Source organism: Aquarana catesbeiana, linkage group LG11 (genome assembly GCF_042186555.1).
Source record: "Aquarana catesbeiana isolate 2022-GZ linkage group LG11, ASM4218655v1, whole genome shotgun sequence".
NCBI lineage: Eukaryota > Metazoa > Chordata > Amphibia > Anura > Ranidae > Aquarana > Aquarana catesbeiana.
In genome coordinates this window covers 177,157,508-177,185,368 of record NC_133334.1, presented here as the reverse complement: position 1 = coordinate 177,185,368, position 27,861 = coordinate 177,157,508, and the positions used below count along the sequence as shown (strand labels likewise).

General features: G+C 44.8%; 1 protein-coding gene across 6 annotated transcripts in view; it reads right to left on the bottom strand.

Annotated features, from left to right (window-relative positions):
• Positions 1–27,046, bottom strand: part of RASGRP2 (RAS guanyl releasing protein 2) — a 1,629,940-nt gene extending 1,602,894 nt beyond the window's left edge. For all 6 annotated transcript variants that reach the window (XM_073605066.1, XM_073605065.1, XM_073605067.1 and 3 more), the window contains exon 1: positions 26,913–27,046. The gene's annotated coding sequence lies outside the window, so the exon portion shown is untranslated. The remainder of the gene's footprint in view (positions 1–26,912) is intronic.
• Between the last annotated feature and the right edge of the window lie 815 nt (positions 27,047–27,861).

Genomic DNA, 27,861 nt, shown 5'->3' with positions numbered 1-27,861 from the left:
TATTACTTGCAGTCCTAACACTAAATTTATAAGTGTCTCCACAGTGGAAGCACATGCATTGAATGGATAGGTGTGAGACAGGTGAGCCAGGAGGCCGCCCTAGCCCCCTTAAAGGGACAGGACACACACTGGACACCCAGCAATAGCAGCAGAGGCGTCCAGTGTGTGCTAACTAAACCCCTGCCTTTAACATACGGTTAGACAGGTAAATTTGGTTGGTCAGCAGACTGGTTGGTGAGTTGAGCTATGGAATTGTCTTTTTCTTGTATGTATATGCCCTCCATGTGCTCCTTACTGTGAAGGCCAGTTATGGGTGTGGGCGGTGACCAGTGTCTTGTTACCGTTTGTATATTTGGGTCGGGGACACACTGGACGCCTCTGCTGCTATTGCTGGGTGTCCAGTGTGTGTCCTGTCCCTTTAAGGGGGCTAGGGCGGCCTCCTGGCTCACCTGTCTCACACCTATCCATTCAATGCATGTGCTTCCACTGTGGAGACACTTATAAATTTAGTGTTAGGACTGCAAGTAATACAGGGTGCCTTGACGAGGCCTTGCAGCTTTCACATGCGTTTGCAAATGTGTGCTAATTAAACCCCTGCCTTTAACATACGGTTAGACAGGTAAATTTGGTTGGTCAGCAGACTGGTTGGTGAGTTGAGCTATGGAATTGTCTTTTTCTTGTATGTATATGCCCTCCATGTGCTCCTTACTGTGAAGGCCAGTTATGGGTGTGGGCGGTGACCAGTGTCTTGTTACCGTTTGTATATTTGGGTCGGGGACACACTGGACGCCTCTGCTGCTATTGCTGGGTGTCCAGTGTGTGTCCTGTCCCTTTAAGGGGGCTAGGGCGGCCTCCTGGCTCACCTGTCTCACACCTATCCATTCAATGCATGTGCTTCCACTGTGGAGACACTTATAAATTTAGTGTTAGGACTGCAAGTAATACAGGGTGCCTTGACGAGGCCTTGCAGCTTTCACATGCGTTTGCAAATGTGTGCTAACTAAACCCCTGCCTTTAACATACGGTTAGACAGGTAAATTTGGTTGGTCAGCAGACTGGTTGGTGAGTTGAGCTATGGAATTGTCTTTTTCTTGTATGTATATGCCCTCCATGTGCTCCTTACTGTGAAGGCCAGTTATGGGTGTGGGCGGTGACCAGTGTCTTGTTACCGTTTGTATATTTGGGTCGGGGACACACTGGACGCCTCTGCTGCTATTGCTGGGTGTCCAGTGTGTGTCCTGTCCCTTTAAGGGGGCTAGGGCGGCCTCCTGGCTCACCTGTCTCACACCTATCCATTCAATGCATGTGCTTCCACTGTGGAGACACTTATAAATTTAGTGTTAGGACTGCAAGTAATACAGGGTGCCTTGACGAGGCCTTGCAGCTTTCACATGCGTTTGCAAATGTGTGCTAACTAAACCCCTGCCTTTAACATACGGTTAGACAGGTAAATTTGGTTGGTCAGCAGACTGGTTGGTGAGTTGAGCTATGGAATTGTCTTTTTCTTGTATGTATATGCCCTCCATGTGCTCCTTACTGTGAAGGCCAGTTATGGGTGTGGGCGGTGACCAGTGTCTTGTTACCGTTTGTATATTTGGGTCGGGGACACACTGGACGCCTCTGCTGCTATTGCTGGGTGTCCAGTGTGTGTCCTGTCCCTTTAAGGGGGCTAGGGCGGCCTCCTGGCTCACCTGTCTCACACCTATCCATTCAATGCATGTGCTTCCACTGTGGAGACACTTATAAATTTAGTGTTAGGACTGCAAGTAATACAGGGTGCCTTGACGAGGCCTTGCAGCTTTCACATGCGTTTGCAAATGTGTGCTAACTAAACCCCTGCCTTTAACATACGGTTAGACAGGTAAATTTGGTTGGTCAGCAGACTGGTTGGTGAGTTGAGCTATGGAATTGTCTTTTTCTTGTATGTATATGCCCTCCATGTGCTCCTTACTGTGAAGGCCAGTTATGGGTGTGGGCGGTGACCAGTGTCTTGTTACCGTTTGTATATTTGGGTCGGGGACACACTGGACGCCTCTGCTGCTATTGCTGGGTGTCCAGTGTGTGTCCTGTCCCTTTAAGGGGGCTAGGGCGGCCTCCTGGCTCACCTGTCTCACACCTATCCATTCAATGCATGTGCTTCCACTGTGGAGACACTTATAAATTTAGTGTTAGGACTGCAAGTAATACAGGGTGCCTTGACGAGGCCTTGCAGCTTTCACATGCGTTTGCAAATGTGTGCTAACTAAACCCCTGCCTTTAACATACGGTTAGACAGGTAAATTTGGTTGGTCAGCAGACTGGTTGGTGAGTTGAGCTATGGAATTGTCTTTTTCTTGTATGTATATGCCCTCCATGTGCTCCTTACTGTGAAGGCCAGTTATGGGTGTGGGCGGTGACCAGTGTCTTGTTACCGTTTGTATATTTGGGTCGGGGACACACTGGACGCCTCTGCTGCTATTGCTGGGTGTCCAGTGTGTGTCCTGTCCCTTTAAGGGGGCTAGGGCGGCCTCCTGGCTCACCTGTCTCACACCTATCCATTCAATGCATGTGCTTCCACTGTGGAGACACTTATAAATTTAGTGTTAGGACTGCAAGTAATACAGGGTGCCTTGACGAGGCCTTGCAGCTTTCACATGCGTTTGCAAATGTGTGCTAACTAAACCCCTGCCTTTAACATACGGTTAGACAGGTAAATTTGGTTGGTCAGCAGACTGGTTGGTGAGTTGAGCTATGGAATTGTCTTTTTCTTGTATGTATATGCCCTCCATGTGCTCCTTACTGTGAAGGCCAGTTATGGGTGTGGGCGGTGACCAGTGTCTTGTTACCGTTTGTATATTTGGGTCGGGGACACACTGGACGCCTCTGCTGCTATTGCTGGGTGTCCAGTGTGTGTCCTGTCCCTTTAAGGGGGCTAGGGCGGCCTCCTGGCTCACCTGTCTCACACCTATCCATTCAATGCATGTGCTTCCACTGTGGAGACACTTATAAATTTAGTGTTAGGACTGCAAGTAATACAGGGTGCCTTGACGAGGCCTTGCAGCTTTCACATGCGTTTGCAAATGTGTGCTAACTAAACCCCTGCCTTTAACATACGGTTAGACAGGTAAATTTGGTTGGTCAGCAGACTGGTTGGTGAGTTGAGCTATGGAATTGTCTTTTTCTTGTATGTATATGCCCTCCATGTGCTCCTTACTGTGAAGGCCAGTTATGGGTGTGGGCGGTGACCAGTGTCTTGTTACCGTTTGTATATTTGGGTCGGGGACACACTGGACGCCTCTGCTGCTATTGCTGGGTGTCCAGTGTGTGTCCTGTCCCTTTAAGGGGGCTAGGGCGGCCTCCTGGCTCACCTGTCTCACACCTATCCATTCAATGCATGTGCTTCCACTGTGGAGACACTTATAAATTTAGTGTTAGGACTGCAAGTAATACAGGGTGCCTTGACGAGGCCTTGCAGCTTTCACATGCGTTTGCAAATGTGTGCTAACTAAACCCCTGCCTTTAACATACGGTTAGACAGGTAAATTTGGTTGGTCAGCAGACTGGTTGGTGAGTTGAGCTATGGAATTGTCTTTTTCTTGTATGTATATGCCCTCCATGTGCTCCTTACTGTGAAGGCCAGTTATGGGTGTGGGCGGTGACCAGTGTCTTGTTACCGTTTGTATATTTGGGTCGGGGACACACTGGACGCCTCTGCTGCTATTGCTGGGTGTCCAGTGTGTGTCCTGTCCCTTTAAGGGGGCTAGGGCGGCCTCCTGGCTCACCTGTCTCACACCTATCCATTCAATGCATGTGCTTCCACTGTGGAGACACTTATAAATTTAGTGTTAGGACTGCAAGTAATACAGGGTGCCTTGACGAGGCCTTGCAGCTTTCACATGCGTTTGCAAATGTGTGCTAACTAAACCCCTGCCTTTAACATACGGTTAGACAGGTAAATTTGGTTGGTCAGCAGACTGGTTGGTGAGTTGAGCTATGGAATTGTCTTTTTCTTGATTGGATTTCTCGGCCTTAAATTTAGCCAACAAGTAAGGTGTGTAGTACCACCTAAGGTGTAATTTCTGTGCCATCTCCCAATACGTGGAGCATTTCGAGGCAGACAGGTTATGCACAATCGCTCTTTGCCACTGGGTCTCCGTGATGGTGACATTAAGTTCTGCAGCCCATTTCCGCAAGGGGTTAGATACTTTAAAGTCAAGTTTGTTATGTAGGCAATTATAGAAAAAGGAAATGCCCCTTCGTTTGGGGTTCAAGGATGACCAAAATTGCCACGCTTCTTGAGAAATCTCTATTTCTGATATCTTATTAGGCAGTAGTGTGGATTTTATTTGGGCATATGTTAGGAATTCTCCTTTTGGCAAAGTAAAGCTTGAAGACAATTCTTCGTAGGGAATGAGTTTACCTTTCCTAAGAATTGTTGGTATGTCATTTATCCCCTTCGCTTCCCATCTAGGAGTTGCTATATTGGGGTTGATGAATCTCAATGCTCCCAAATGGATTGGGACCTTTATTTGTTTATTCGAATGGTTACCGAGTTGTAAAAAACATTTCCATGCCAGTATGGAGGCCGATATTGTAGGATGATCCATGCCAGTTTTGATATTGGGGGATATTGCAATGGCGTGTAAGAGAGATTGCAAGCTCCCTAATGGTATTGCCTCCTGCTCTAGGGAACACCATGGTTTTGTGTTTGGTTGTGTAAACCAGAATCTAAGTTGGTCCAGCAAAGTAGCTGTATAGTAATCTTGAATGTCGGGCACCCCCATTCCACCCGCCCTTCTGTGCCTACGTAGTATTTCATGGGCGCATCTAGATTTACCACTGGACCAGAGGAATTTAGAAATCATTTTCCTTATATTTGAGAAGAAGGAGAGTGGGATTTGAATTGGCAGTGTCCTAAAGACATACAAAATCTTGGGAAGTATAGACATTTTGAATGCTGCTAGACGACCCGCCCATGATAAATATTGTTTACCCATTTTAGAGGTATCTTTTTGGGTTTCTGTTAGTAATGGGGCAACATTTTCCTTGTATAAGTTAGATAAGGGATAAGTCAATGTAATTCCTAAATATGATAATTAGTTGGAGGCCCAAGGGTAAGAGAACTGGGATTGTAAAGTGCTCTTTAGATAATTATCAATATTTATTCCTAGGATGTTTGATTTGGATTCGTTTACTTTATAGAAGGAGATTGCATTGAATTCATTAAGCACCTGGTGAACAGCTGGTAGTGATCGTGCTGGGTCATCTAATGTCAATATAATGTCATCCGCAAAAAGTGTTATTGAGTGTGGTTCCCCTCCTGCTGTTATACCTTTGATATCAATATGGGACCTAATTCTCTCCGCCAGGGGCTCCATTACCAATGCAAAAATGAGCGGAGACAGGGGGCAGCCCTGCCTCGTGCCATTTGAGATTGTGAAGTTTTTAGAAAATAGTCCCTCTGTGTATACATATGCTGAGGGGACTGTATATAGAGCTGTAATGGCTGAACAGATCTCACCTTGGATACCGAATTTCTCCAGTACCTTGGACAGGTAACCCCAATGGACCCTATCGAAGGCCTTCTCGGCGTCCAGCGTCAATAGTAGAGAAGGCCTTCGAGAGGATCCAGCTTTGTGCATGAGATCTATGACCCGTCTTGTGGCGTCCGGAGCCTGACGACCCTGCACAAATCCCACCTGATCCGGCTTTACAAGGGTGGGTACAAAGGACTGCAGTCTGGTGGATATAAGTTTGGCATAAATCTTCAGGTCAACGTTCAATAATGATATAGGCCTAAAGTTTTGTACCTGTGCAGAGTCTTTGCCCGGTTTTGGTAGAGTGATTATATTTGCAGTCAACATTTCTGCCGAGAAGGAAGCCCTGGACACAGCGGCGTTGAATACCTCCTCTAAGTGTTTAGATAATATATGGTGAAACAGGTGATAGTATTCGGATGTAAATCCGTCCGGACCAGGGGCCTTGTTATGTGGGAGTGTTTGAATAGCTTTAAGAATTTCTCTTTGTGTAAAAGGCTTGTTCAAAATTGACCTATCTTCTGATGACAATGAAGGCAGGGTTACTGAGTTCAAAAACTCGTCTATTAGATTTGGCGTGGGTTGTGGTGCACCTGCTTGGTTCTTTAAGTTATACAGTTAGCTATAATATGCACTGAAGGCGTCTGCCATATCTTGTGGGTTTAATAATTTCTCACCTGTATGGGGGTGGTGGAGGTAAGGCAATTTTTGTTTAAACGTTCTATCTCTTAGTTGGTGGGCTAGCAGCTTACCCGCTTTATTGCCATGAATGTAAAAATTTGCCTTTAGTGATTTTACCTGTGAGTGGTGCTGACTCAGTAGGATGTTTCTAAGGTCCAGTCTTGCTTGATTAAGTTGCGTTAGAGTATGAGGTAATGGGTTTTGTTTATGGGATTGTTCTAAATGTTTTATAGAGGTTAGTGTATCATTCAGCCGCTGCGTCCTAAGCCTCCTAGCTCTGGAGCTCTGCTGTATTAAAATACCACGTATGAATGCCTTGTGAGTATTCCACAATGTGAAGGGGTCTTCTGTGGACGAGGCATTCAGATCGAAAAATTCTCGTAGCGCTTGTTGTATCTGATGCTTGTGCTCAGGGTGAGCCATTAGCACAGCATCGTTACGCCATCTGTTTGCCCTCGTCCCCAGCCCCCCCTCCCCAACCATGATAAACACCGGTGCGTGGTCTGACCACGTGATGTTACCTATTTCTGACCTCTGTATGTTCTGTAAAAGAAACTTATCTGTTAAAAAAAAGTCAATACGGGTATAGGTTTTGTGGGCATGAGAAAAAAAAGTAAAATCCCTTTCTGTGGCGTGTTGACATCGCCATACATCGAATAAAGAGGAGGAGTCCAAGAAATTTGACAGGGTTGCTCTATGGGAGCGACTCGGCGAGGAAACAGAAGTGTCCATCTGACGATTTGCAATGGCATTGAGGTCACCGCACATCACAATGTGCCCTTGACAGATAGGTTGTGCCTTCTTCCAGATTTTTCTTAGTGAGGAAATTGGTCTGACATTTGGTAGGTAGACATTGATAATAGAGTATAGCACATTATTTATTTGACATATTAGAATTAAGTAACGACCCTGCGGATCCGATGCTTGCGAGATCAACGTGAAAGCGACAGTGTCCTTAACTGCAATTAAAACTCCCCTTTTCTTAGAGGAAGCATTAGCTTGATACACATGGGGAAACTTCTTGTGGTGGAAAACAGGAGGTTTCTGTGAAGAGAAATGTGTCTCCTGTAAACAGAGAATGTCACAATTGAGCCTTTGCGCCTCTTTCCATACCATATGGCGTTTAGCGGGACTGTTTAAGCCTTTAACGTTTAAAGAAGAAATTTTAAACTGCATCTTGCAGGGTATCAACCTTGGGGGCACTAAAAGGTGAACCAGTAGAGATTTCACTGCCAGCGGTCATTATGCAATGTATCCTGACACTAGGCGTATGGTCCAGGCTGCGTTTTCAAGCAAGCGTTTTCAAGCAATGGGAGGTGAAGAAGTATGAAGATCGAGTATCTGGGTGAGGGAAAGACAGTCTGTAAGTTAAGGAACAGAATACAAAATTCCGTTTGGGATTAACTAACCAAAACGGGAAACAGAAAAAAAGTATGATTCCAGCCGGAATCTGAGCGGAGTGTAAACCGCAACTTTCTGGGGAGCAACTGCAACCGTAAAATATCAGTGACTATTGTATGTACAGTACAAGCTCGCCGGAGCCATAGTAGCTTAGGTATGTTATGAGTCATACAGGCCTGTGTTTGGTGGAGGATGTTCGCTTTTGCAATTCTTGATGAGGAGATGGCGGACCTTCTGATGTGGAATTTTAAAGCCATAAAATCAATTCCCTCCAGGAGGGTACTCACAATGTTTAGATGCGTAAGTGCATCATCCTATCCAGAGTATGGAATACTGGAATACAGGTGAATCCTATGGCGTGTGGTGCGGTGTGTAATCCTCTGCCTGTCTGTGTTTGAAAGCTCCGTCCTGCCCCTCCCCTGCGCTTCTTCGGCACAGGCATCAGGTGCCTTCATCTGGGGGATCTCGCCATCCTAGCTCCGGACTTGGGCAGACCAGTCCCCCCTAAACAATGCTCCTCAGACTTATCCACTTGGGCACAAGCAATGGGAGTGACCGAGGTCTGGAGGTGGAAACACCCCTCGACTAGGGCCTACTCCTGCTTTTCCACCACCTACAAAATGTCCTCACGCATTGACTTAGCTTTTGCCAATCCGGCACATACCTACCTAGTGGGCTGTCAGACCACTGCCCCCTCCTTCTTAACATCCGCTCCCCTGCCTCCCGAACCTCCACCCTTTGGCGCCTGTGAACCCATTGGTTCTCCCACGCCGACTTGACCAACAATATCCTGCCTCGCCTTACCGAATACTGGAAACGTAATGCGGAGTCCTCCTCCCCAGAGGTTACTTGGGAAGCCTTCAAGGCCTTCACTTGGGGTCAATACATCTCCTCAATAGCTGGGATCTGTAGAGAACAAGCCGCTACCACAGCTGAGCTACAGAACAAGGTAGATACCCAGACTGAGGCCTATGCGGCCGACTCTGACTTTGACTTTCCTAACTCAGCAAAACGGGAACTACACCTTCATCTAACAGAACTTACCAGACTAGATCTCTACCATAACAAGCAAAGATTTTTCGAACAGGGGGACCGAAACGCTTGCCTCCTGGCAATGTTGGCACAACATGACCTGCCCCTGACGGTGATACCCAGCATAGTGTCTCCTTCGGGTGAATCGGTCTCCCAGACATATTAGACATATTTTGACAATACTATAGCTTCCTTTACACCTCCGTGTTGCCCTTGGATTTCAGGCCACAGGTCCTAGCGCCTTGGCTGGACCCCCTGGCACTCGGTTGGCTTTCGGATGCTGAGAGAGAAAATTTGGTAAGACCCATTATCCCGGAGGAGGTTTTGAAGGCCATCGGATCCTTTCCCGCTGGAAAATTTCCAGGCCCAGATGGTCTCCCTATAGAGTTCTACAAAACTCATGGGGACCTGCTTTCCCCCAAACTGGCCCAGCTCTATTTTCACTGTCTGACGAAGGGCGGGTGCCCTTCCCACCTCCATGAGTCATGCACATATAATACTAATCCACAAAGCCCCTAAAGACCCCACGTTCTGCGCCTCATATAGGCCTATCGGCTTATTTAACACTGACTTCAAAATTCTTACCAAATTGCTCACTATGAGACTACAACCCCTACTGCCGTCCGTGATAGAGACTGACCAAACTGGTTTTATGGATAACAGAGCCACTGATGTCAATCTACGATGCTTATTTACCAACATACATGCATAACACCTCAATGAGGGTTCCCGGGAGGTGGCCTCCTTAGACATAGAGAAAGCCTTCGACACTGTGGAATGGCCTTTTCTGTGGGAGGTCCTTCATAGAATGGGGTTCCCCTTGTTATTTATTACGTGGTTACAGACACTCTACAAGCACCCCTCATCAGCTATCTAGTTGGGGGGGTCTGTCACAGCCCTTCCCTCTGTCTAGAGGCATGCGACAGGGCTGCCCTCTCTCTCCGGCCCTCTTCGCCACTGTGATGGAACCGCTGGCGGAGGCCCTGTGCACCTCCCTGCACATTAAGGGCCTGCACGTTGGCTGGCTGGAGGAGAGGGTCACCCTGTATGCAGATGACCTCTTTCTTTTCCTCAACGATGCAGACTCCTCGCTCAAAGGGGCACTGCAGATTCTGAACTCATTCTCCACTGTCACAAGCCTCAAGGTTAACTGGTCAAAGTCTTTTTTGTTCCCTATAGACCCTACAGCTCGTACCACCGCCCCCTCCAATATACCCCTTCAATGGGTTGAGAGCTTCAAGTACCTTGGGGTGATAATCTCAAGGCAGGCTTCAGATTTCTTGCCCCTGAACCTATCCCCAGTGGTTCAGGAGACACGGCTGAGACTGAAAGCATGGGAGTCACTACCCTTATCATTGTAAGTCAGATAAATCTGATAAAAATGAAAATCCTACCCAAATTTACCTACCTACTCGCCAATCTCCGCAATGGATTCCCAATTCCTTTTTTACCCGGCTACATAGCCTCTTCGTCTCCTTTATCTGGGGAGCACAGTCCCCCAGATACGGATGGTCAACACTTGAACACCTGTCCTCCCAGGGAGGACTGGCGTGCCCTAACCTATATAAATATTTCCTGGCCACCCAGCTAGTGACAGTGGCTTGGTGGCTCACTCCTGATACGGCAAACCCCGCCACCTTGGTTGAGGCGGTGGTAGTGAAATCGTTGGAAGCGCTGAAATTTTTACTTTTCTGTGGCCCAAAGGCCCCATATCCACTGACCCCCTCCATGCGCACCACACTGCGTGCATGGGGGCGGGACTTAAAATTCAAAGATACCCTAAAAATGCATTTTCTCCAGCTGCCCCCTTGTGGTTAAACCCCACCCTGAACATTAAAACAGTGGACCAAGTAATCTCCAATCAATCTCTGGCCCCACTCCCCAAATTGATCTCTGATTTCAACATCCCACAGAGCTATTTTTTTAGATATCTACAACTCTCCCATGCCTTCAGTCGCCAATTCTCCAGTTCTCCCCTCCAGATCGTCCAATCCACATTAGAGGACCTCCTTAGGTTTGGATGTGAAAATAAGCCCACCTCGCGACTTTATTCTCATTTGATAATGACCTCCCTCCCTACTCTGGATAAACTCAGAAACAAATGGCTACACGACATTCCTGACTTTGACAATGATGATTGGGATGACCAATGGGGTTTCCCTTTCAGATCCCTGGTTTCCCTGAGAGACTGACTAGTACAGTTCAAGATGGTCCATCACGCATATTTTACCCCACACAGATTACACAAAATGAACCCTGCCTCTCCCCAGGATGCTGGCATTGTGGAACAATACCGGGTGACTTTATGCGTATTTTTTGGACTTGCCCAGCCATTGTCGAATATTGGAAGGAGATATTAAAGGTCATAACACAGGTCACCACCATATCGCTCCAACCCTCCATAGCAATATGTATATTGGGCCTGATAGAACAATTAATTCCCACTGTGGCAAGCAGCACCCTGGTCGGGCTACTTCTCTTTTACGCCCGCAAAGCCATAGCCCTCAGCTGGCGTAAGCCTACTCCTCCTCCTCTCTCCCTGTGGAAACAATTGGTCAACAACAGCCTGCCTCTTTACAAAGACTGTTATGCTAATAGGGGTTGCCCTCAAAAATATGATAAGGTTTGGTCCAAATGGCTGGCGGACTCCTCCACAGCCTCAGACCCACACCCTACTTAACCCATTATCTTCTGCTAATGAATAGCAATCTGCAATTGTGAATGTAACATATATTTCTGAGATGCACTTGTTAGCTCCACGCTGTCCTCCTACCCATGGAGCCAGCCTGCTGCGACCATCGTGATACCTTAACAAGTTCAATACAGGGCATTTTCACCCCCTTCCTGCCCAGCCCAATTTTTAGTTTTCAGCGCTGTTGCAATTTGAATAACAATTGCGCGGTCATGCAACACTGTACCCAAATGAAATTTTTATATTTTTTTCCCCACAAACAGAGCTTTCTTTTGGTGGTATTTGATCACCTCTGTGGTTTTTATTTTTTGCGCTATAAACAAAAAAAGAGCAACAATTTTGAAAAAAAACACAATATTTTTTACTTTTTGCTATAATAAATATCCCAATTTAAAAAAAAAAAAAAAAAAATTCCTCAGTTTAGGCCGATATGTATTCTTCTACATATTTTTGGGAAAAAAAAATCGCAATAAGCGTATATTGATTTGGTTTGCGCAAAAGTTATAGCGTCTACATAATACGGCATAGATTTATAGCATTTTTTTTTTTTACTAGTAATGGCGGCGATCTGCAATTTTTTTTGTGACTGTGACGCTGCGACGGACATATCGGACACTTTTGACACATTTTTGGGACCATTCACATTTATACAGCGATCAGTGCTATAACATTGCACTGATTACAGTATAAATGTGACTGGGGAGTGGTTCTAACTGTAGGGGGCGGGACTCAAAAGGGGAGGAGACTGATCGGTGTTCCTCTGTATTGAGAACACATCATCGGTCTTCTCTCACCTGACAGGACCTGCTGTGTTCACGGGCAATCGCGGGTGCCAGTCGGACATCATGGCCACCGGGCACGCGTACCGGGTTCCGAGCAACGAGGCGGGCGCACGCCCCCTAGATGGCCGGGAAGCCGAGGACATCATACAATGCCCGCCCAGAATGGCAGATCCCTCCTGCGGACGTCATATGACTATTGTGGGGTAATGAAGTGGTTAAGTTCCCTGCCATATTTCATGTAACTGTTTGCCTTTTATCGTAATTCTGTACGTACCAAAGTTAACACTCGTCATGATCAATGTGTTGTTTTTCTGTTAAATGTTTTAAAATTCAATAAACAGATTTGCAAAAAAAATAAAAACTTATTTGGTTCAGTTGGTGTCAAGCGTGTGTGGCGGCAACCAGGTGAGGAGTACAAAGACAAGTGTGTCTTGCCTATTGTCAAGCATGTTGGTGGGAGTGTCATGGTCTGGGACTACATGAGTGCTGCCGGAACTGGGGAGCTACAGGTCAGTGAGGGAACCATGAATGCCAACATGTACTGTGACATACTGAAGCAGAGCATGATCCCCCTCCCTTCCGAGACTGGGCTGCAAGGCAGTATTCTAACATGATAACGAAACCCACCTCCAAGATGACCACTGCCTTGCTAAAGAAGTTGAGGGTAAAGGTGATGGATTGGCCAAGCATGTCTAGAGATCTAAACCCAATTGAGCATCTGTGGGGCATCCTCAAACGGAAGGTGGAGGGGCGCAAGGTCTCTAACATCAACCAGCTCCGTGATGTCATGGAGTGGAAGAGGACTCCAGTGGCAACATGTGAAGCTCTGGTGAACTCCATGCCCAAGAGGGTTAGGGGGCGTTGGAAAAAAATGGTGGCCCCACAATATATTGACACTTTGGGCCCAATTTGGACATTTTCACTTAGGGATGTACTCACTTTTGTTGCCAGTGGTTTAGACCAGTGTTTGTCAACTCCAGTCCTCAAGGCACCCCAACAGGTCATGTTTTCAGGATTTCCCTCAGATGAAACGGCTGTGGTAATTACTTAGGCAGTGAAACTGTTCAAATCACCTGTACAAAGTAATGGATAGCCTGAAAACATGACCTGTTGGGGCGCCTTGAGGACTGGACTTGAGAAACACTGGTTTAGACATTATTGGCTGTGTAATGAGTTATTTTGAGGGGACAGCAAATTGACACTGTTATACAAGCTGTACACTCATTACTTTACAGCAGTGTCATTTCTTCAGTGTTGTTACATGAAAATATATAATAAAATATTTACAAAAATATGAGAGATACTGTGTATAAATATATATATATATATATATATATATATATATATATATATATATATATATATATAGTGATTTGAAAAGTAGTTTAGTGATGTTGAAGTCACATTGTCTTTTATACGTCTTCCATTTTATGTAGAATTTTCTGTGTTTACCTATGCTGATAAGTCAGAATGTCCATAATTAAGCTAGAAGGCCAAAAGAGGGGAGATTGTAAAGGAAATTTCTAAATTCTGTTTATTATTGCATTCTATTTTGTATGTATTGCACACTGCACTCACTGTGCACACAGCACTAATATTGTTTTCATTCCTTTTTTGAATTCTTTTGCCACTAATCAATATGAGGATAGGGGTTGCCTATCTATACATTTTCTGGTAAGCAGATTGGATTCACTTGGGTGTGGTGTGTCTTTCCATACACACAGAAGCTGTTGAAGGGTCCCTTGTATCTTCTATTCGTTTATTGAAAGAACTTTTAATGCATAACTTTTAACGGCATTTTGGACTTTTATTTTTATTGTTTGATGATCAACAAACTGTGCTGGCTGCTTTTATATTTTATTGTCATTTTTTGTTAGCGCAGATACCCACCACCTTCTTTTTTTAAATATGGTATAACCAGTCCTGATTAAGTGAGGGGTGGAGCCTATTTCATACATGTATGCTGTCATGCTTGTGTCAGGAAACAAACTATTTCCTGTAAAAGACGTAGTGATGAGGAAGATGAGAGATGGGACTCCAAATCAGGGAGTCTTGTCTGTTTGTAGCTTCACCAGCTTAGCATTCTTTTTCCAGGCCATAGAGATAGCGATACACTGCCCATGCAGCACTGTTTTATGAGCTTCCCACAATATATTTACAGAAATCTCTGAAGTGCAATTCTCAGCAAAACAGAGTGTCAGGGCGTTCTCCAGCTCTTTCCTGGTGAACTCATTTTCAAGAAGGAAGTTATTAAGCTTCCAATGACAACTTTAAGTCTGTTAACATCCCCGAAATGTTTTAATTTTCTTTTTTATGTCATAATGTAGAGTATAAGATTTCCTATCATTTGAGCCCAGTCTTGCCACAAAGAGTTAATCAAGCTCTGAGCAATCCTCTTTTATTGTTCAGTGAGATAAAACTTGACAAACAGAGAAAAACATTGTCAAATCCTTCACCTTGCTGTGAGTGACAGGGGATTTACATATCTTATGCACTAGCCTAAGACATGCATTATTTTTTAATTCCCACCCCTACTCCTTTCTTCAGCAGCTCCGCAAGGATTGGCTGTTCCATACCTCAGCATGATTTGGCATGCTGAAGTCATATGGTTACTTTCCTGTCTTTTCACTGGATGTTAGAGATCATAGCAGAAGTTCAGTGTAAGAAATACACAGGAGAAAATGCATATTGTCAAGGGGAGTGTAGAGGTGGGCGGGGAGTCTACTGACATCACGACTCCACCCACCGAGCTCCAGACAACAGACCCACCCACAGAATCTGCAGTTTTTTGGGTTTCATAACAGACAGAGGGGAGACGTTTGACAGGTAAAGATACATGCAGGAGGTATGTATATCCTTATGGATAACCCCTATGGCAGTAGTTTAGAAAGGGTTACTTTTTTAAAAAATTGTCAAGCCGCACATGAGTGCGATAGTGGTGTGAATAGTGCAGTTATGTCTGCATAACTGCAGTTATGTCAGGTGAGTAACCCACCACAAGTCAAATAATGCATACTTATGGGTGAGTTGTCGAAATAGTTGAGATTGACGAGATAGCTGCTGGGTCATGGCATCCTTTGAGAGAGAGGTTCAGTCCATAATCTGAGAATGGCAAATGAAAATAGCCACCAATCAACAAATAAGAATGTTCAAATAGAAAAAGAAGGTCATAAACTCAAGTGAGGAAATTAGTTTGGTTGGAGTTAGGAGCGTAGACATTGCAGAACGTAACATCCACTTGTTGTCATTTATTTCTAACAATGAGAAAACGGCCTCGGGGATCAGAATAGGAATATATGGGTGTGAACAGGGAGCCCCTTTTTATCAAAATAGCCACCCCTGCTTTTTTTCTTAGGATTAGAGGCTATATAGCCGAGGGAAAAATATCTGAAAGCAAATGCCAGCAAACCTCTTATCAAAATGTGTTTCTAGCACATAAATCTTGTCTGCCCCTGAGTCTCTGAAGCCCTTCAATGCTAGATGCCCTTTAGCTTGGGTTCACACATGTGTGGTGCGAATTGAAGCTCAGGTTTCACTGGGAAGATAAAAATCTCCTGTTCAAAGGCTCATCTGTGTTTTAGCTCAGGATCAGTGAGCAGGGAGAGGGGGAGGGAGAGGTGCAGAGAGGAGAAGGAGAAAATCCATGTTCAGAACACAATGCATCTGCGAAGCAGATGCGTTCCCATAGAAGATAAGGGTCTCGTAATTCGCACCGCAATGCCCAGAAAGCGCACACGTTTTTTGTGCAATGCGCAGTGCGAATGCAACGCACATATGTGAACCAGATGCATTCATATGAATGTATTTTAAAATGTCCTGCAAATTAGATGCGGTGTAAGCCGCATCTAATTCGCATAGGTGTGAACGGGGGGCTTAAAGTTAGTTGAGATGAGATTGTTAACACTTAGTTACATAGTAGGTGAGGTTGAAAAAAGACACAAGTCAATCCAGTTCAACCTGTGTGTGTGTGCGCGTTTATGTTAATAATACATTGTATACCCCTGTATGTTGTGGTCGTTAAGGTACCCATAGTTTTTTGATATTATCGATACTCCCCGCTGATACCACGCTTGTGGAAAAGAATTCCACATCCTTACCGCTCTGACAGTAAAAAAACCCTCTGCGCAGTTTAAACCGCTTCTCTTCTAGTTTTAGTGAAAGTCCGCGTGCCTTTCACTTAAAAGTTTGTTTCCTATGCTAGGGTTGCCAGTATGGTATACCGATATCATATCCCCTCTCAAGGGTCTCCTCTCCAGAGAGAATAAGTTCCATGCTTGTAGTCTTTCCCCATATCTGAAATCCTCCAGTCCCTTAGCTTTGTTGCCCTTCTCTAGACTCTCTCCAGTTCCAGCACATCCCTCCTGAGGACTGGTGCCCAGAACTGGACGGCATACTCCAGGTGCGGTCAGATCCGAGTCTTGTAGAGTGGAAGAATGATCTTTTGATCTCTGGAGATAATCCCCTTTTTAATGCATGCCAACATTCTGTTGGCTTTGCTTGCAGCAGCTTGGCATTGCATGCCATTGCTGAGCCTATCATCTACTAGGACCCCCAGGTTCTTTTCCATCCTAGAGTCCCCCAAAGGTTCTCCCCCTAGCGAGTAAATTGCATTCGCATTTTTGGCACCCAAATGCATTACTTTACATTTTTCAACATTAAATCTCATTTGCCATGTAGTTGCCCACCCCCTAAATTTGTTTAGGCCTTCTTGTAAGGTTTCCACATCCTGCGTAGAAGTTATAAGTACTGCTTAAAGAAGCCCAGCCTGAGCTCGTTTGGCTGGACTTCTCCTATGGATCACAGGAGTGCAATTGGTTTTGCACTCCTGTGACCCGTTTTCAGCAGAGAGCGATCTGAAGTCCGCTCTCTGCTGACGTCACACAGATCAGTCCAGGCAGCATGTCATCCTGACTCCTGAAAGTCTGGATCAGCCAGGTGGCTGGACTGATGGCCATCTGAGCGAGCCGCTAAGAGCCTGAGATGGCTGCCCCCTTCTCCACAGCTCAGCGCTCCAGTGAGCATGGAGGAGCAGAGCAGGAGAGCTGCCGATTTACAGGCAGCAGCTCTCTGCTTGGGGAGCTGAGAGAACCGAGCCATTGGCGGTGTTTGGTGGCTCGGTTCTCAGTGTAGAGACGCCGGGGGACAGATGCATCATGGGAACGATGCTGCATCCACCTAGGTAAGTATAATGGGGGAATAAAAGCTAAACCCATACTTCTCTTAACTTTGTATCATCTGCAAATACTAAGATCAAGGTGTTTCTCATCCTCCAGATCGTTTATCAATAAATTAAAAAGGATTGGCCCCAGGACAGCACCCTGGGGGACCCCACTTTCCACACACCACCAGTCCAAATATTCCCATTTATAACCACCCTTTGGACTTGCTCCTGTAGCCAATTTTCAATCTAGGTACTCACCCTATGGTCCATGCTGACAGACCTTAGTTTAAACTCTGTAACACTTAAAAAGTATACCTGTATCCAGGGGCGGACTGAAAACACTCAGGGCCCCCAGTCCAAATAAAGCAAGGGCCCTCTGTCAGCCTCTGCCTATGACCCACCCTGGCCCCACCCATGGCACAGAGTGGGAGGATGGCCTGATGTGGGAGTACATGCATGTCTCTAAGCCTCTGCGTGTGCCAGATATAGAGGAGACCTGGGCCCGGTTTCAGGACATTTGAGAGGAATGGAAGCTGGGTAGAGCAATCCCCAAAGACAGAGTGGTGGTTGTGAAGGTGAGACGGCCCGCTAGGAGCCACTTTGTCACAATCAGAAAAGCTGAAGGCAGCGTTAAGAGACTGCCTGATCGAAATCTCTATGCCTGAAGGAATGCTGGAGTGTGCAGCTCACAAGTGGAGATTGTTGCATGGACAGCTTGGAGATATTTGCTTTTCTGTTTACTTTTCAGACTAGGCTGGCCTGCCTGCCACCCTGACCTATGCCAGCTGCATGTACACTATCCACTGTTGTGCTTGGGTCAGGCCTAGATCCTGACATTAACTCTTTGAAAAGAGCTTGATGAGCAAGGGAGGGGTGTCTCCCACCAGGGACTCTAAAGAGGACTGTCCACTTTACACTTTTCATTTTTTTTTGTCAGCAAGATCATAATCCCCTGTTGACAGAATAAAAAAAAAAGTGTGTTGCCGTTTATTTTTCTGTCAGTAGGATCATAACCCCCTGCTTACAGAATCTGTCAATATTTAGTTTAGCGATAGGATGTATTCCTTGTCTTTTCTCTGTTTGCAGATTTCGTTAGGAAAGGCTGTTCATCATGCTCCGAAAGAATTCCAGCTGTGGGAGGATTTCCCTCAAGGGGGAGGTGATCCCATGTGATATTGTATACTTGTTCCAATGCCTGTTGTGTTAGCTGCAGGGACCTGTAGTTAGGATGTAAATATTGTGTATATGTGTTGTAAATATCTACTGTGAAGATATTGTGTATATTTTTGATGCAGTAATTTGTAACATAGCCCCATCCAAGTTGTTTCCCTTTTCCCCTCCCAATTTAATTTTATGGGATGCCCTTCCTCCTGAGCCCAGGAGCTATTTTTCTAATTCCCCCAGCCATTGGCACAGGCTGGACATTAGAGGGGGGAGGGGGGAGTGTAGCACCCTCTAGTGTGCTAGTAGTGTAAATAGTTTTTTTGTACAGTGTACGTAAATTGTTCAGGCTTGGCTGGGAGCCAAGCCTGTGTGTTTTTCTAGGTCAGGGTTTGAGTGACTCAGGGAGGGCTGGATGACTCACAGACAGCATCAATGAGACCTCCCCCTTCTTCTCGACCTTACTAGAAACTTCCAAAAGAATAAGAGGGGACGTAAGGTGGAACTGCCTGTAGTATATGTGAGGGCCTTGACCAATCCCAGCAGATGGGTTGGCAGGGGGCAGGCCCCCTCAAATACTCAGGGTCAGCCCAGCTGGGGCAGTGGAGTTCGGATGGAAGCTGGAGATGGTGTTAGGTTTTCGGAGAGCAACTCCCTGGTCTGAGGGGGGGGGGGATCAACTCAGCCATTGGCTCAGGTGCAGAAGGGACCCTTTCTCATGACACACGGAGGGATCCTGACCAGTAGACATGGGAGTAAGGAGAGGACAGCAGGAGAACACTGTCAGGAAAATCTCCAGGGAGCAAGACAGCCAGGATTGCTGGTGAGTGTTACAGTCAGAAGACTGAGAGGCATGCCTGAAGGGACTGGGTGCAAGCAGTCTGGGATGGATGCAGAGTCAGTCTGAGAGAACTATGGAGTTTAAGCCAAGAGGGCTAGTGAAAGGGGCAGCTGCAGCCAGCAGGCTGGAAGTGCCTGAAGAGCTCATACTGCAATCAGTAGCCACAGAAATAAGACAGCTAAGCACAGTGACCTTGTTTCTGCTACACTACCAAAGGGGCCCGCGGGCCTGCAAAGGACATCTGCTACATATCTGAGTCTTTGCTGAATCAAAGTCACAGTGCTAGCTGGTCCTGGGAGATGTAGTTCTACAAGCAAGATTGTGCTGGAGGTAGAAGTGGAAGTGTATATATTGTGTATATATAGTTGTGTCCCTGAAGAATTCTTTCTGTGCTATTCAAGTGGGCATCCCATAATAACCATATCCCCTATCAAAGTTCAACTCCCCTAATAAAATACAAAAACAAAGTTGCAAGGACTAATTTCTGACTGTGTAAAATTTGTGTGCAGGGTGGGAGATATTCACCAGCGGCTCCTACAGGGGTAGTGCTACATAAAATAATATTGCACAACATTCCATCAATACTTCTAATCCAGAAAATATTTCACTGACTTTAAGGCCCCATCACATCTGGCGTTTTGTGATTTCGGACAGAATCGCTGCATTTCTGCCTGCGATCCCAAATTACACAGCAATAATGACAAAGTGCACCAAACATGTTCAGGTGCCGTTAATTTTCAATGGCACCTGAATGCAGTGCGTTTTTTCCACGATAAATTGCATGGCAATCATTGTAAAACCGCACCGCGTTTTAGGTACTATTGAAAATAAATAGCACCCCCCCACACACACACAAAAGACTTAGATCTTAGCTTTAGTTAGGGTTGCCACCTTTTCTTCAAGCCAAACCTGAACACTTTAGTGGCACAGAGCACATTTTGTTTCCGTAGTATACACTATAGGATTATAAAAGACCAGGAACACTTTGGGTGCCCCAAGGAGTAGTAATGGGGCACGCTGTGGCAAACAGTGGGTGTGTAAAAATTACTCTTGCTGACATAGTCGCCCTGCCCCTCCAGTGATGCCAAATGCGCCCCCAGACAGACATCCACAGCTCCCGGATGGCAAGAGATTTGTGTGTGACTATCTTGGGGAGCCACAGCCCGGTCTGGAAAACGTGTCTGGGTTTTAGGCAGACTGAAACCCAGACACATGATTCAAAGCCCAGACTGTCCGGTGAATCCTGGACAGGTGGCAACCCTAGCTTTAGTAGTAGTAAGTGCAACCATGGTGAATGGAGGAGAATGCACTTGCAGTTTCTAGAGTGTAACAGCCCTTTCACACTTGTACATTCCATTCCTATAATGTACTTATTGTACTGCATGCATTGTCATATGCTGCGTTAGGGAAGTCCCATTTATTTGGAACTTAAAGTGGTTGTAAAGGCTGAAGGTTTTTTACCTTCATGCATTCTATGCATGAAGGTAAAAAAGCTTTAGTGTGCAGCTCCCCCCTCAGCACCCCCAAATACTTACCTAAGCCCAATCTCAATCCAGCAATGTGCACAAGACCCGAGGCTCTCCCGGGTCTCTCCCTCCTGATTGGCTGAAATGCAGCAGCAGGAACCATTGACTTCTGCTGCTGTTAATCACAGCCAGTGAGGCGGGAGCAGGGGGCAGGACTGAGCCGCGTTTTGTGTCTTATGGACACAGAGAGCCAGCTTGCTATGGGGGCAAGAGGGAGGCTTTAAAAATGTCTAAAGGTTACCTGTTTAGAGTCACAGAGGAGGTCTTGCACTAGAATTATTGCTCTCGCTCTAACGACCGCGGCGATATCTCACATGTATGGTTTGAACACAGTTTACATTTGTGGGTGCGACTTGCGTATGTAAGCACGGAGGGATGGGGCGCTTTAAAATGTTTTTTTTTCCAAGTTCAACCCAAAAAAATATTAAAAAATAAAAATACAATCTCATATACACAAACCTTCATCCACAGTTGATCCAAAGGAAGGAAGAAAAAAAAAAGTAAAGCATGCTCCAATTTGCTACAGCAGGGAAAAAAATTCCTTTCTGATCCCCCAAGAGGCAATCGGATTTTCCCTGGATCAACTTTTACCTATAAAATGTTAATACCCAGTTATATTGTGTACATTTAGGAAACGATCCAGGCCATTTTTCAAAGCAATCAACTGAGCTTGCCAGAACCACCTCTGGAGGGAATCTATTCCACATTTTCACAGCTCTTACTGTGAAGAAACCTTTCTTTATTTGGAGATTACATCTTTTTCCTCTAGATGTAAAGAGTGCCCCCTATTCCTCTGTGATGACCTTAAAGTGAATAACTCAACACCAAGTTCATGATATGGACCACTTATGTATTTGTACATGTTGATCATATCCCCCCTTAATCTCCTCTTCTCAAGAGGGAAAAGATTCAGTTCCTCTAATCTTTCCTCATAGCCTCATATTTTTTTTTGGTTTTTACAAGGGCTTTTTAAATGTTTTATTTTTGATCACTTTTATTGCAGTCACAAGGAACGTAAACATCCCTTGTGACAGTAATAGGCAGTGACAGGTACTCTTTATGGTGGGATCTGGGTTCTATATGACCCCAAACCCCTCCTCGGCACTTAAAAGCATTCAAAACGCCAAGTTTGGCTGTTATAAATACTGTCATTTTTTTTTATTTTTAAATCTGGCGCCTTTAAGTCTTTAGTAAACTGCAAGTGATGTCATGACATCGCCTCCGGGTTACTAGATCTGAGACCTGATCAAAGCCGATTCCAGCTTAGTTCGGGGTGCCTGCTGGTCGCTCAGGCCTCCCCGTGGGACGGAAGAGCCCGGGCGAGCCTCATAAGGCAGCGGGGAGGGGTGGACGTCCCCTCCCACTGCTTGTAATAACGGCCGAGCAGCTGATTAGCCACATTGGTTGTTATTACAAGAAAGTCGATCATCTGCTCTAAATAAACAGTACAGGGGGGATGCCTGCAGCCCCTCCTGTACAACCCCTTAAAGGCAAAGGACGCAAAATTGCGTTACGTCCGTGTCAAGGGGTTAACTGTCTCAGTCAAAAACAGTCCACCACTCTAAGGCCAGCCATGGGTCACATTTCAAAAATCTTAACTAATCGTTTTTGTTCGAATTTCACACCATTAGTGGGCTGCAGCAATGATCAATTTTCACGCAGCCATTAAATTTGAGTGATCGGGCATGTTGAAAAGTTTTGGAAAAACTAACAATTTTCTAATTATTGATGGGAGAATCATGCAAGAAATGCAATTGAAAAAGAAATGCGCATGAGTACAAGAAAAGGAAAATCCCAGACACAAAAATTATTTTCTGTAGCAACATGATGTGAAATTTAAGGCTTGGTTGGTCGATTTTCAAAATCAATGACGGCACCATCAGATCACAAAACGCAAAAAAATTCAGATTTTCTAAAGAAAATTTGTTTGAAATTCGACCCATGTATGGTCTGCATACTCCTCTGTGTGTACTGCTCAATACTCCCTCATAAAAAAGTGCAGGGTGTTTCCTGTTCCTTTTCTGGACTCACGCACAGACAGGTTAACTCCTTCAGGACCAAAGTCCCTTTAGTCAGGGTTTGGGGGTTCTTTCCTACCAAAATATCTCTCCAAACATCCAAGTTCCAGGTCCACAATGAGGATTTTTCAATCCAAAGACTAATGAAAATCAGTCCTCTCCTCAGCCAGACTGCCCTGTAACCACTCACTCTCCATGGCTGAGAACCCCTGAGTACTAAGAAATGTTCTTATACTGTCCCCTTAAAGGGATAACAACCCAAACAGTCTGGAAATATACCTGCTATACCTGTGTATCTGAGGCTACTTTCACACTGGAGTGGGCGTGCGCCGGCGGTAAAGCGGCACTATATTTAGCGCCGTTTTACCCTCGTTTTAGCGGCGCTATTCGGCCACTAGCGGGGTGGTTTTAACCCCCGCTAGCGGCCAAAAAAGGGTTAAAACCGCCCGCAAAGCCAGCGGGTTTGCGGCACTGCCCCATTGTCTTTAATACGTAGGGGCGCTTTAGAAGCAGTGAATACAACGCTCCTATAGCGCTGCAAGGATGCAGCTTGCAGGACTTTTTTTCCCGTCCTGAAATCGCACCCTTGGGCTTTCACACTGGAGACACAGGAGAGGCTCGTTACAGGTGCTATACAGGCGCTATTTGTAGCTCTGTGGCGCCTGTAAAGCGCCTCAGTGTGAAAGTAGCCTTAAACAAAATGGCACTGCAATGTAACACACATAGTAAGTACTGTGCATTGCATTACCAAGTGGTAAAACACAGTGTTTACTGCATATTACAGCAATGCATACGTGTGAAGCCAGCCTAAGACCCCTTTCACACTGGGGCAAGTTTTCAGGCGCTTTAGCACTAGAAATAGCCTCTGCAAAGTGTCTGAAAACCACCTCCATTTAGTGTTTCTTTTCACAATGGGGCGGTGCGCTTGCAGGACGTTTCCGAAGAGTCCTGCAAGCAGCATCTTTGGGGCGGGTTAAAAGCGACGCAAAAGCACCGTTTAAGCAGCACTAAAGCACCACTAAAATGTGTGGCGCTTTAGCGCTAACGACCAGCGCTTTCAGTGTCAAAGCAGCCTTAAGGATTTTATATTTAGTAATTTTACAATTCTAGACTACACAAACAAGAAATAAAATCTATGCAAGTAAATTATCGTAATATTTAGTAAAGTATGATAACACAGTACACTAAATGCCTCAAAAGTAGTTGGTGAAAGATTAGGAAATGAGCACTATACTTTTATTAAAGAACTTAACAGCATACATAGATCTACAGAAAACATTTTAATGTAATATTATTAAAGCAAAATGTTGCCAACAAAAGCGTTAAAACTCAAAACACACATTGGGTACAAATACAGACCACTGCAAGAAATGTAATTTAGTTTAGGTGTAATTGTGCAATTACAGCAGATAGATCATGGCAAGTATTACAACACAGGAAAGAGGAAGGATCTGGAATGTTGTACCTCACCATTCACAAAGCATCACTATACAAGGTAACAATCTGTAATTAAAGCAATATTAAACCCAAAAACAAAATGTAATATATTGCAGCTTACCAATCATTAGATGTTGTGGTTGCATTAGTTTTATTTTTTAAGCTTTTTCCCTCTGTTTTCACCTGATAATCTGGCCATTAACACATCTCCTATATTAGGGTGCCTACACTGTGGATAAAGGAGCACAGAGACACCTTTAAACAGCACTATTGGCAGTCTGGGTGAAGGGGAGTGTTAGATGTACTGACAAATTTAAATACACTAAAAAATTCAAGCTAAACTCCAGCTAACACTTTATAAGCAGTTACAGTTCCTTTTGGGGTAAAGGTTTTACATACAGAAATAAAACCTGATCATTGTTATATGGTTTGTCTCAACCCTCTAACTGCTACATCTGCAGGGAAGCTAGATCTGTTGTACAATAACACAGACTTTCTGGCAGGATCACCAGGTGAAAATAAAAGAAAGGAAGTCTAAAAAAGAAAACAAATTCAGTCATCAAGTCTTAGAATTGGTAATTCTGAAGAAAAAATTTGTGCTAGGTGTGCAAAAAGTGAATAATATATGAATACAAAAATCTGTGAAAAGGTATCCTGCAGATGGACACTATAACCCTGATAGGGGGCACCACTGAATATGTATAAAAAGAAGTGCAGCGCTGGATATACAACAAAAATGTGTTAAACAAAAGAAACCACAGTGCATAGTGATCCACTAATGGTGAAATGAATATAAATCATACATAATGTCCATACATAATCAAAATATAATGACAAGCTAGGTAATAAGAAAAAATCTTCACTATGAAGATAAATACGCGGCTATAGCCACCGCAAACGCCTGTCACATTAAATATTAACGTGCTTCATGATTTGAAAAACATAATGTGTCCATAAATGCAAATTATTGTGACTTTGCTGTGTGAATGAATCCGTGACTTCCACCACAATAGACGCCCGTCACCATAGGAGGATTAAAGGCATACCAGATAGCCCTTAATAATAGACATGAAGACCTCAACTTTAGGTGTTGTCCTCTCAATGAATGGGTCTCATCCGGAAATGGTGGATAGATAACAGCAGACAGTTATCAAATGCCTCCAATAGCGATCCAATGGGAAGAAGCCGCTCCCAGCGGTGATAAGTGTAAAAAAGAAAGAAAAAACTCCAATAGTGCAGAGAAGTTTGACTTTCCTTTTTATTTAAAATGTGCCAAACAGGCATCCATAAAAAATATTCCTTGCAAGGAGGTTAAAAATCGGCTCCACTAAGTATCGAACGTCCGCGCATGCGCAGTACGTACGTGCGTGTTTACCCTACGGCCATTTCGTCAGAAATGACATCATCAGGGTCATCAAGATCTCTATTTTCTTCCCTCACAGAATGGCGCTCTGCCTTATTTACATAGGCAGACCGCCATTCTGCCTTTTCTCTGAACGACCATGTCCAATCATAGAGGAAGAGGGTCACCAGAAGCGTGTGCACGCCCCAAACCTCATGCACACAATCACATACAGGTACGTGATTTCGCGCAGCCAGGTTGCCCTGCCACAGTATATATGCGGTGGGCGGTCCGGTAGCTGTTAAAGTTATTGTAAATGATTTTTGTTTTTTTTTTTTAAACAACAGACATGTTATTTTTACCTGCACTGTACAGGGGTTTTGCACAGAGCAGCTCTGATCCGCTTCTTCTGGGGTGCCCCGGTGGCACTCCTGGCTTCTCCTCTTCATCGGGTGCCCCTACAGAGAGCCGCTTTCCATGGGGGCACCCGTGCAGGCGTGCTCACGAGTCCCGCTGCTGCGTTCATTGACACAGACAGCAGGACTGGGCCCCGCCCCTGCTCCTGTGTCACTGGATTTGCTGCTATCAATCTATCCAATGAGGACAGAGACAGTGGCTGGAGTCACTGGGCTCGTGCACATTGCTGGAACAAACAGGCTCAGGTAAGAAAAATGGGGGGCCCTGGGGGCAGCTGCAGCACAGAAAGTTTACAACCCCTTTAAATGTTTGCTTTTGGGTTTTATGCCACTTTAAGTTTGTAGAAAATCCTTACAATTTATGTGTAGAGACCAGGAAATGTGAATTTTCACTTTAGGTACATGAAAACAGGTGAAAACTGATATAAAGGAATTTGATACAAAGCATTAGAACATACAATTTGTTTCGTGGCTTGAATATGTGAATACAAAAATTCTCTTTTTCTCTGCAATGTGTGCAAGGCAGGAATTTATTTGGCTAAAGCATTCTCAGAAATTGTTAACACACAGCAAGCACTCCTATATAATGTGATTAATATGAAATAATATAACACAGATGCCTCACATCTATCATTCATAATTGGATTACAAATGTTACATGGAGATTGTATAACATTATGAGTGTTCAGTGATTTTTTTTTTTTTAAATGTAAACTGGTGAAGATGCACACATCATTAAAACAATACTCAAGATACAATATAAAATTAAACAACTTCTGTTAAATCCCAAGTGACTCAAACTTAGAAAACACATATAGACTACATTATAATTATAATAAAATAAACATTATAATAAAAGAATATCCATTAAATTTAGTATTTAACCCAGAACAGCACCCTCCCTACCTCTCTCCAGCAGTTGCATCAGGACACAGCCCCTCTCTGTCATTTTGCACTGCCCAAAATACTATGATAAAATTTGAGTTACACTTCCTCCCTGTGCATCTGGGCAGGAAACTGTAGTAGATAATCAGCATACTGAAGTTAACCCAGCTACATCCTTCTCTAATATTTGGGCATCCGCTCTGTCAAGTCAGCTACCCCTTTTGTCAGCACACAAGAGATTGCTGAAATACACAAAGAATAACAATTTTTGTCACCTAAATTAATTAGATGACACATATTAAGTGACACTACACATGCACTGTAATGCATACAAGCAGCTGTCATTATTCTATCCTTTTTAACACCAAACACCAGAATGATGCTTCAGTATGTTAGGGCACTGCTTTCACTAGAAAAAACATTTAAATCATTTAAATCCTGCAACTCCCTCTATCTGCTTCTATCCTGACTGGATCTTTACCACTTTAAAAGAATGAGCAGTAGGCCAATTGTATAGTTGCCAACATGTCCAAAACATTTTAGGGACACTTTTTTTACCAGAAAGCCAGTGTAGGTGGAGCAGTATGTTAATTAGGGGTGGGCCATTCATTTTGTGGTTGTGACCAAAGTGAAATTTTGCGAAATGCGTGGCAGCGAAAATTGGGTGTGGTTTAAATTATGCTAAATATTGGGCATGGCTTAAAGGGGGTGCGGCTAAATAAAGTTTGAGATTTTCTTGGGTCCCCCGTGCAATTTTGCTCTGGGTCAGAGACTGCTGGCGCAGTGGCGTCGCGAGGGGGGGCACGAGCCGCATCGGGTAACACCTGTAGGCAGCGACACCGCTAACGCTGCATTGTCCTCACCCCTACACTGATCTCTCGTGTCTCGCCGGCTGTCTCACACAGTGGAGTGGACCGAAGCCGCCTCCCCCTCCTCTGTTTACATCTACAGGAGGGGAGGCGGCTTCAGT